We start from the raw sequence: 11,127 nt of genomic DNA on the forward strand, positions 1-11,127 counted from the left end.
TTGTGATTTTGAGTTGATAAATAAAGTTGGTTTGATTTGACACGATCTTTAGCCCATTGCTCATCCACACAAAGATGCACACCTCAGCTACACAGGCTCAGAAATGTAAAAAGCCCATGTTACTCTATTTTCTGATCTATGTAATGTTCCCAACAAAAATATACCCATAGTTTTGTTTTGTTTCATTCACACATTCCGCACAAATCCTGCATAGTTAGGCTGAGTTCAAACACTTTCACTAGAATCATTTGTTCGATTTCAGCTCTGGAAATGCAAATCTCTACTGAACAAAAGGTAAAAGGAGCTGATAACTTGAAAACTACGGACAAACTTCATGACATCACAAAGTAGAACAAGACATTTTGAGTTTTGGAGATGTAGACAGATGCACAGTTATTAAAATTTGTGTGAATGAAAACATAACAAAACACAACTCCAGGTCTGTTTTTGATGCGGTAACAACATTATAACATGATTTAAAGCTCACAAGAGTCAGTTTTGCCTAATATAGGACCTTTAAAATAATAATAAAAAAAAAAACTTTTATCAAATGGGGGAAAAATCATTTTAGGAATTTACCGACAAGAAGCAGCAATGGAGTCCGTTTTATTAGGATACACCCAATTCAGTGCATTCCTAAAGCTGTTCTCACTGAGATAAATGCATTTTTTTGTATTAACATTCACAGTTCATAACTTGATTAACCACAAGAATCGAGTCTACTTCATAATAATTTTGGAATCTACTGCAGTAATCTGTCAACACTACCCAATTTGAAACTAAAGATGAGAACTTATTGGGACTTGTAACGCTGCATGATGATGTTTGTTGCCTGCAAGTCTCTGTAGGCCTATTTTTTATTGAGTTCTGGAGAATGTGCGTCCATACTTTGCTGGGAAGTATTTGTATGAACATCTATAGTGGAATGTTATCATGATCAGACAATGCTCACTTTAGCGATGACTACCAAAAAGTTTTTAGATTGTGTGGAAACTCAAGAAAAAAAATACAAAATGGATTTAAACAGCACATTTTCAGGAGCCTTTGATCAATACGAGTGTTTATGGTCATGTTTAGGTGTTTGATTTTCAACAAAAAGGTGAGAGTGTGTCCCTATTTACCCGGGACAGCCCCAGTTTTGAGTCTTCTGTCCCTTGTCCCAGCAGATTTATCCAAAACCAGTGATTTGTCCCAGTTTTATACAAGAAATGTTCCAGGTGTCACTATTTTTCACCAATCTGATCCCCGCCAACGGTAAAGAGAGGCAGACATTGTCATTTGTTGAGGTAAAATACAGAAAAGCTTCTTAAAAACGACCAAAACACCAAGAAAATGTGACCGACTGACTCACATGTTGGTCATGAATGGGCCGAGAACAGTTTTCCTTAATTATGTACTCGTTTCTGAATTTTATTTATACCAACCACCACAACCTGAGAGTGTCCCAGTTTCTGACTTTGAAAATCTGGTCATTCTAGTGTAAATGTTATTTGAGAGGGATTTGTTTAACAGCACAGTTCGGCTCACCTGTTGTAATTCCATCTAAATCAGCACTTTCTGGTCAGATTGAAATCTAACTTTAAAAAAAAAAAATCATTCATAAAGTTTAAAAGACATGAGCAGTGTCACAACATCAAACATACAACAAATGAATGAAAAGGAGCAGAAAGAAGAGTATTGTATGTGATCTGCCCCTTTTCTCTTTTCCAGAAAAAACATCAACACTGAGAGTCACTTTAAAACATTTATTTCAGTACATTTCAGTTCAATCACAATTATTCATCAGTTGCAAACAGAAAAATTCACTATTATGCACAACAGCTTAGTTTCCTTTTTCATTCAGTGTGGACATGCAAGTCGTTACTTGTACTCGAGTCAGACTTGAGTCACTATTTTTAGGACTTGAGACTTGATAAAATGGACTAAGACTTGGGACGTGACTCGGACTTGAAGGTCAGTGACTTGGGACTTGACTTGGACTTGAGGCTTGTGACTTGAGAAGACTTGATGCTTCCCCTAAAAATATATATATATATGTTTCTAGATTTTTTTTTTTTTCTTTTCAGTTGATAAATGCGGTGCTTAATTTGACAGGAACAAACTGGAACATGTCCCTCCCACTTCTGTGTTTGTCAGTTTGGATGTGACTGAAGTACTGTGATGTGGTGTCCTCAAAAGTACTACAGTAATATACAGTAAAATAAAGTACAACAGAGGGAACTACACAGAACATTCTTTCTATTCTGACTGTAATGATTCACACTAAGATCATTTTAAAAGGAAAAAAAAATGCATTTCTACAATTCTTACATAATGATTGACTTTTTAAGTACAATTTAGTTTAAATTTTATATAAATTGCAAAACTTGAAATGACTTGAAGCTCAAAGCAGGCGACTTGGACTTGTGAGGCAGTGATTCGAGACTCGACTTGGACTTTCCTGTCTTTGACTTGGGACTTGACTCGGACTTGAGGTCAAAGACTTGAGACTTACTTGAGATTTGGAAAACAACGACTTGGTCCCACTTTGATACATACACATTGCACTGGATTTTATGTGTTTTTAAATGCCATTGCTGTACTTGATTCTTTTATATCTTTGCCAAGACTATTCCATAAGTGAACTCCTTTCCCAGTGATGCTTTCCTCCATAATTTTGGTTCTAAATCTGGGTTTTTTAAACATGTAGGTTCCTTTTAAATTGTAGTGGCTTGTTCTCCTCTCAAACTGTCTTTGAATATTTACAGGTAATAAATTGCACTTTGCTTTACACATGACTTTGAGGAGAATTAAGTCAACAATATTATGCATTTTCAACACTTTAAGTTGAACAAATAATGAGTTGGATGGTTCTCTGTAATGACTGGTGATAATTCTGTTTTTTGAATATTTTAATGTTATCTTTTCTCTTTTTCTGAGAACCACAAACTGAAAGGAGCTTGGAAATACAACATCTTTTCCATTAATTTCCTCCGTTATCAGCTTATTTCATCTAAACAAAGAGAGCGAAATTGGCCAAGTTAATATTCACAATTGGATGATTTCACTTCTTCCAAACGAAAAGCACAAAGGGGCTTTTATTTGACCTCCCCAGAGCTGCAGCTGCACCCACGCTTGGCTCCAAGGTGCTGAGTTTTCATACAAATGTGTGTAGGAACAAGTTTGTGTTGTGTTGCTTCTCGTCCCGATCGGAAGCGCCGTGAGCCAGAGACTGAGCGGCCCAGACTGAAGGAACACAGGGGCTTTTCAGAGTAGAGGATGGACTGGTGTCTGCACGAAAAGAGCTGAAGAGGTCCAAGGATAAAGAGTCTATAACCCCCCGCAGACTGAATGTGACGCCCGCTGAGTCTGACTCGAGCACAGAAGCACAGGTTCACACTGGCGACATTGATCACTGCAGAGTTTTCAGCGTTTTCAGGAATAGCCGGTTTTAGAAAATGATTTGTTCTTCAGTAACTTAAGTATTAATTAAAGAAGCATTATGTAACTTTTCCTTTTCCTTTCACATTTGTTGGTTATTTTTAGTTTGGGACATAAAACATTATAAAGACAGGACAATACATTAAATACAATAGAATACAATGAATACAACACCACAGCAGACACAGTGTGACGTGTGTCTGTGTGTGTTTGTGCTATTATTTTATGTATAGTAATGCATAGAGGTTCAACAGTGTTTTGTTTTTTGGGGATATTGAGAATAACATAACAATAATACTACATTAATAAAGACTACATACTATTACTACAGTACTATTAAAATACATAGTTAAACGTAAACCCGAACAATCAGTCATTTAAAAATTTGAGGTAAATGGTTGCCTAACTTAATCTTCTATTGTTTTAAATTAATGTAAATATATATATATATATATATATATATATGGGTTCAGTCAAGTGGCAACTTTTTGGGCAATAAATACAAACTCACTTACATATCCTTAACAAACTGTTTTGAATATTTGCTTCATATAGTTTTCTACATGGTACAAGATTAGATTGAAAAACCTCTTACTTTTTGAGTAATGAAATTTTTTATTAAGAAAGGTCATGGTAACGGAGGGAAAAGTAACAAAGGGAAAGTTGTGCAAACAAGTAGAAGGTGCATGATTTTGCATAATTTGTCACCTTTTTTCTGCCGAATACTTTAATATTACTTCAACATGAAAGGAAACTATTTCTATAAAATATGTCAGTCCTTCCAAGCAAATTTTTATCATTTTAAATATTTTTTTTTGAAAAATCATGTACCTTCATCAACAGTTCAAAGATGGAATAACACAAGATATGATGAAATACATCCATTTATTGACATGATTTGCAGGTCTTTGAAATTTGGGAAATAATGTTTGTTCCATGTTTCATACATGGTCTGTTTAAAACGTATGTAACTTTAGAACCAAAAATGGTACAGAAAAAAGGTCAACAGTTTCATAAACTAGAGTACATATGTATCTGTTCAATACATTTTTATATCAGATGCATTAACTTGAATTTTTGGCCTTGCTGTTTACTTCTGCTTAACCGGGCCCATATATAGTATCACGCAAAATCTTTAATTTCACATTCCTCAACTTATTTTATTAAGGGTGTTTTTTTTATTTGTTTTATTGATTAATACTAGGTCTCAGGGAAGACCCAGGACACACTGGAGGGACTATCAGCTGGCCTGGAAATGCCTCGGGAACTGGAGGAAGTGTCTGGGGTGGTGGAAGTCTGGGAGTCCCTGCTTAGACTGCCGCCCCCATGACCCGGCACTGAATAATCGAAAGAAAATGGATGGATGGATAATTGATTGATTGAACGATTTTAGGTGATACTTGCACATATTTTTCATTTACAGTGGTTAAAAAAGTAGGATTTACAAAACTTTTCAAAAGTTAGACAACCATTTAAATACATTAAAAAAAAAAAACTTTTTCAAACAAATCAGCATTTACCATACAGTGAAAAACATTTTAAATTTCAAATGTTTTATTAATTGCTATCAAAATACAAATTGAAAAATAGATTTACACAATGCACCTTTAAATGACCATGTAAAATGTGTGTTCTTTTCTTTTTTTTTTTCTTTCCACTGTGCAGTTGTGTGTTTGTAGTTTAAAGTTAAATAAATGTTCCTGAGCTTTTCCACTTCACTGGGAAAAAACACCGGCCCTGACGCGATAAGACAAAAGACCAAACATGAGGCTGACTCACAACACACTGTATCCACTTCCACACAGACACACAACTCCAGTCTGTCCCACGTCTGTCCTCTGTCCACCCCCAGTCTGTCCCACGTCTGTCCCACGTCTGTCCTCTGTCCACCCACGTCTGTCCTCTGTCCACCCCCAAGTCTGTCCCACGTCTGTCCTCTGTCCACCCCCAGTCTGTCCCACGTCTGTCCCACGTCTGTCCTCTGTTTGGTCCCAGTCTGGCCTCAGTTTCTCATAGTCTGTCCCCTGCCTGTTCCCCTGTCCATCCCCAGTCCGTCCCCAGTCCGTCCCCAGTCCGTCCCCAGTCCGTCCCCAGTCTGTCCCCAGTCTTTACCCTGTCTGTCCCCCGTCTGTCCCCAGTCTGTCCCCTATATGTCCCCAGTCTGTCTCCAGTCTGTCCTTTGTCTGTCCCCCGTCTGTCCCCTGTCCATCCCCAGTCTGAACCCTGTCTGTCCCCAGTCTGTCCCCAGTCTCGCCCCTGTTTGTCCCTTGTCTGGTCCCTTTCCATCACAAATCTGTCCCCTGTCCATCCCCAACCTGGCCCCTGTCTGTCCCACCGTCTGTTCCCTGTCCAGCCCCCAGTCTGTCCCCAGTCTGTCCCTAGTCTGTCCCCCTGTTTGTCCCCATTCCATCCTCTGTATGTCCCACGTCTGTCCCCCTGTTTGTCCCCATTCCATCCCCAGCCTGTCCCCAGGCTGTCTCCTGTCTGTCCGTCGTCTGGTCCCAGTCCATCACAAGTCTGTCCCCAGTCTGTCCCCAGTCTGTCTCCATTCTGGCCCCAGTATGGCCCCTGTTTGGTCCCAGTCTGGCCTCAGTTTCTCGTAGTCTGTCCCCTGCCTGTTCCCCTGTCCATCCCCAGTCCGTCCCCAGTCCGTCCCCAGTCCGTCCCCAGTCCGTCCCCAGTCTGTCCCCAGTCTTTACCCTGTCTGTCCCCAGTCTGTCCCCTATATGTCCCCAGTCTGTCTCCAGTCTGTCCTTTGTCTGTCCCCCGTCTGTCCCCCTGTCTGTCCCCTGTCCATCCCCAGTCTGAACCCTGTCTGTCCCCCTGTCCAGCCCCCTGTTGTTCCCCAGTCTGTCCCCTTTCTGTCCTCTGTCCCTCCCTAGTCTGTCCCCTGTCTGTCCCCCAGTCTGTCCCCTGTCTGTCCATTGTCTGTCTCTTGTCTGGTCCCAGTCCATCATAAATCTGTCCCCTGTCCATCCCCATTCTGCCCCCTGTCTGGCCCCAGTCTGTCCTCTAACTGTCCCCAATCTGTCCACTGTCCATCTCCAGTCTGGCCTATGTCTGTCCCCTGTCTGGCCCTGGTCCATGGCAAATCTGTCCCCAGTCTGTCCCCCGTCCGTCCTCTGTTTGGACATGTGGGCGCCAAAGATCCTGACTCACAGGCCCAGTGCTCATGCTCCACACTGTCACGACTTTACAAGGACATGTTCTGATAAAACCTGAGTAGAAACCTTCAGGAAGTGCACTTTTGGAGAATTGTTTTTCAATAATGAATGTTATTTTTATACAACCTTTCACAATATCTACAGTCCTCAGCCTGAGAGAAACGGGGCAACAGATCTGCAACAACACGGTCTATGGACGATCATTTGTTTCATGAGATTTTGAATTTTAAAGCTGCACTATGTAACTTTTTGGATTTGGGGTCCATCTGGCATTAAATATTTCCTTACATTTATTCAATTACAGATGGTTTTATAGCTCAAAAATATCTAGAAAAACAACATTCTGACTGTGAGCGGGGTCGCCTCTCCACAGATCTGTTTGGTTTCCATGAAGATAGAAAGGTTTAAAGCCACACTGTGAAACATTTCTGACAAAGCAATAACATCTCTAATGAGAAAAGCATTTGAAGGACCCTCCACCAACAGTTGGGTCTTTAAATGTCGATGAATTTCTCACTTTTACTCTAAAAAATCGCTGTGAATTTCAGTTGAACTTTAAATGCATTTCAATGTGTTTAAAATGTCAAAATAAAAAATGCACCTTTTAAATATTCAGCACATTTTCAATCGCTCAAATTCTACAGTCAAAATTCAAAATAAGTGTAAAATTTAAAGTGAAAAAATTCAGATTCAACAGAAATTCAGAATGAAAATAATTCGAACAAATTCAAAATGAGAACTTCAGCAGAATTTAAAGGTGCATTGTGTAACTTTTTGGTTGAGGATCCGTCACCTGCTTGTTTCTATGGATATGTCATTGCTCTACTTGAAATATTCCACAGTATGACATTAAACAGCTCTACTTTACATTTTAATTTACATGGTGGTTTTATAGCACAAAAATATATAGAAAAACAGGCATTTTGACTGTGAGCGGGGTCGCCTCTCCACAGATCTGACCTGTAACGTGATCTGATTTGGTCTCCATGAAGATAGAAAGGTGTAAAACCATACTTCCACCAGAAAAGTTACACAATGCACCTTTAAAATTGACAATCCAATGAAACAAATAATCTTCCATGAGCGTCTCTGAACATCTAACTTAAGCTCACAGTCATGTATCAAAGGTGGGTGAAGTGTCTTGCTCAAGAACACAACAACAGTATGCACTAATTGGCGGGGGAACAGGTTTCACACCTTACAGTATATGTACGGTAAGATAAATCAAATAAGCTTCCGCATCGCAGCTTTAAAGCGTAATTATCTTTATAGCCTGGACAAAAAGTCCAACACCAGTGTGGGAACCTGTTTTAAGACTGATTGCTTACAGAAGTAATTATCATAAATTAAACATCATTTGTACATCACTTTATTCACTTAGGTACACTGTGTTCTGTAGAGCAGTGTTTCCCCATATTTTTTTTCCAAGGACTCACATTTCAAAAGTCACAAACCTTCAATTCAGTTCAGTCAATTGACATTATTCGAAAATCAAGGTCAATCAAAATAAAGGTGGATTTGATCATTACTGAACATTAACCAGGATATTTTATTGTTGACTGAGTGATCGTGTCTCTCTGAAGAGTCCATTTATCATTTGTTCATTTGTTTTTCAATATAAAACCAAAAAAAATAAAAATAAAAAAATGAAAAAGCAACTATTTTCATCATTATTTGTCTCCAAAACCAAAATGAAAGAATGGATAATGATTTGTTTTCGATTTTGTGTTTAAATGAATGGTCCCGGTCTGGTTCCGGTCTCAGTCCCGGTCTCAGCCCTGGTACTGGATTCAGTCCTGGTTTTGTTCCTGGTCTCAGTCTTGGTCCCAGTTCTGGTCTGGTCCCAGTCTCAGTCCTGGTCCTGGATTCAGTCCTGGTCTCAGTTCTGGTCTCAGTCCTGGTCCTGGATTCAGTCCTGGTCTCAGTTCCTGGTCTTGGTTCTGGTCCCAGTTCTGGTCTGGTCCCGGTCTCAGTCTGGGTATCAGTCCTGGTTCTGGTCCTAGTCTAAGTGCTGGTCTCAGTCCCAGTCTGGTTCCAGTCTGCTCCCGGACCTGGTTCAGTCCTGGTTCAGTTTGGCCTCCCAGTTTAAGTCACGGAAACGGGAAACGGCCGTTATCCATTTTTTCCATTATTCATTTAAACACAAAATTGAAAACTGAAAAAACAAATCGTTATCTGTTTTTCATTTTGGATTTGGAGACAAATAATGAAGAAAATAATTGTTTTTTCATTTTCTTATTTTTGGTTTTATATTGAAAAATTAATGAACGAATGACACACAGATTCTGAACAATTAGTATTACTAGTATTAGTAATTGAACCAGCAGTAAAATGTATTCATAAGTCTTTTCAACTTTCAACTGAACCCGCAATATTGGAACAAAATAGTCAATAAAATATTTACAAAAAGATTAGAACTTATACAAAACATAGTCAAATTAGGTTAATTTGGCCTTTTGATAATTTATGTTATTAGGTTCTTTTTTGTTTTAATACCTCCCTGCGGTCTTCCTCGGAGTGTTCACATGATGTTGCTGTGACATGTTCTGTCAGCTGATTTAAACAGGTTTTGCTGCTGTCTTCCTACCAGTGGAGGCAGGAGGGTGTTGGTTTTCCTCTGTCCCAATGATGGTTGCTTCGTCCCGCTGGATTAAAGAGGCAATCGAAATACGGAAACATGCCCACGAGACGATAAACCGGGACAAAGGGGCTTTTTTGCTCTCACACACCTAGGATACTGTCCTGAGGAAGTCAGACTGCAGGTGGCGCTGTCGTCCTGCCTCCACCGATAGGAACACAATGCCAAAACCTGTTTAAATCAGCTGAGCGACACGTCACAACAACATCACGTGACCAATCTGAGGAAGACAACAGTGAAGAGTCGAAACAGTCAGGTATGAAAACAAACTCTTGGTCTGAAAAAAGAACCCATGACATAAATTACACAAAACATGTCTTAACATTTCAATCTACATGCAGAATGTGACAAGATGACCTAAAAAAAAATTTTATGCAACCCTCCTGAGGGCTGTGACCCAGTCTTTGGGAAACAATGCTGTAGTGTATATTAAAGGTTCTATATTACGCAAAATCGACTCTTGTGAGATTTAAGCCATGTTATAATGCTGTTTCCTCCTCAAAAACAAACCTGGAGTGGGGTTTTGTTTCATTTGTACATGTAGAGTAACCTTTTATTATTAGTCTGTCCACTAGGGATGTAATATCCAAATCTCTCGGTACGATATTATCACGATGTGCATCTCACGCTACGATATTTATTGCGATGTTTTGAAGAGGCTGATGTAATTGTAGATAGGAAACAAGTTTCTGCTTTTAAAATACCTTGACAAGATTTTGGTGTGAATTATTTCCTTCATAATCCCAAAAATTCAAGTAAAAAACATATTTCTTGATGTTGTCTGCGCTGTAATGAATCATGGGATATGTAGTTCCCAGTGTTTATAATCTGTTACTACTATACAACAATGCATTTAAACAAAGGAACTTGTAATTCGATATATTGTGATGGCCCACGATATTATTGTGAGACTTTTGACAATACGATATCACGATATTTCAGTTACGGGTACATCCAAATGCTGTTTTGCACCTTGCGATGTCATGGAGTTGTAGTTTTAAAGTTAACAACTCCTTTTACCTTCAGTTCAGTAAAGATTGGCAATTCCAGGGCTGAAATTATCCAAGTGATTCTAGTGAAGGTGCACGGGGCTTAAAAACACAATGGAGCGCTTGTATTACCACATGACATCACAAAGTAGAACAGAGTTTTCAGTTTGAGACAAGAACTCAGCCTAAATATGCAGGATTTGTGTGTTAAGCAAACAACAACATTAAGACACAGATCCGAAAATAGCGTGGGTCCCTCGTGTGTGTGTGTTTGTGTGTGTTTTTGTGTGTGTGTGACAGCTTTATTTGTGATTCTTCAGGTTTGTGTGTGGGAACCTGCTCCTCCTCACGCACCTTCATCCGTGCAGTTTATGAATGGACTTGTGAATGAACAGGGTGTGACCTGAATGCGCCCATGTGACTTCCTCGTGCACATACGGCGTACAGGTATTTGGTTACATAAAGGCCGGAAGAATCAAATACATGTAAATCTGGTGTTTGTGTTGGGGCTTTAGTCTCCGAGGGCAGAAATAGACCGGCATCAGTGCAGGGGAATGCTCATATCGCTGACCATAATAGCCCCGTGTACTGTGAAGCTCTGCGTTTAGTGCTGTGGTTAGTGTTGGGAAATATCTGCCGCAGGTCTTAGGGAGAATTATGAAATAGAAAGAAACATAGCTCTTTCTTATCAGCCAAACGAGTGGGTGTAAAGTTAATCCAGGCAACAAGAGACATGTTTTGTAAGTCAATAGAAAAAGGCTTGGGAATGTTTCTCTCCAGGTTTATTTATTTATCTGAGAGATTCCACTTTTAGTATTGTTGATCCTACGTAAATATATTATGTCCTGAGAAAGTAGTTTTGACTTGAAGTTGATCTACTTAAAATATATAGCTTCATTTAACTTTAAACTGTGAA

This window comes from Boleophthalmus pectinirostris, unplaced genomic scaffold, assembly GCF_026225935.1.
Source record: "Boleophthalmus pectinirostris isolate CB_2022bp ecotype Guang Dong unplaced genomic scaffold, ASM2622593v1 HiC_scaffold_2, whole genome shotgun sequence".
NCBI classification, from domain to species: domain Eukaryota; kingdom Metazoa; phylum Chordata; class Actinopteri; order Gobiiformes; family Gobiidae; genus Boleophthalmus; species Boleophthalmus pectinirostris.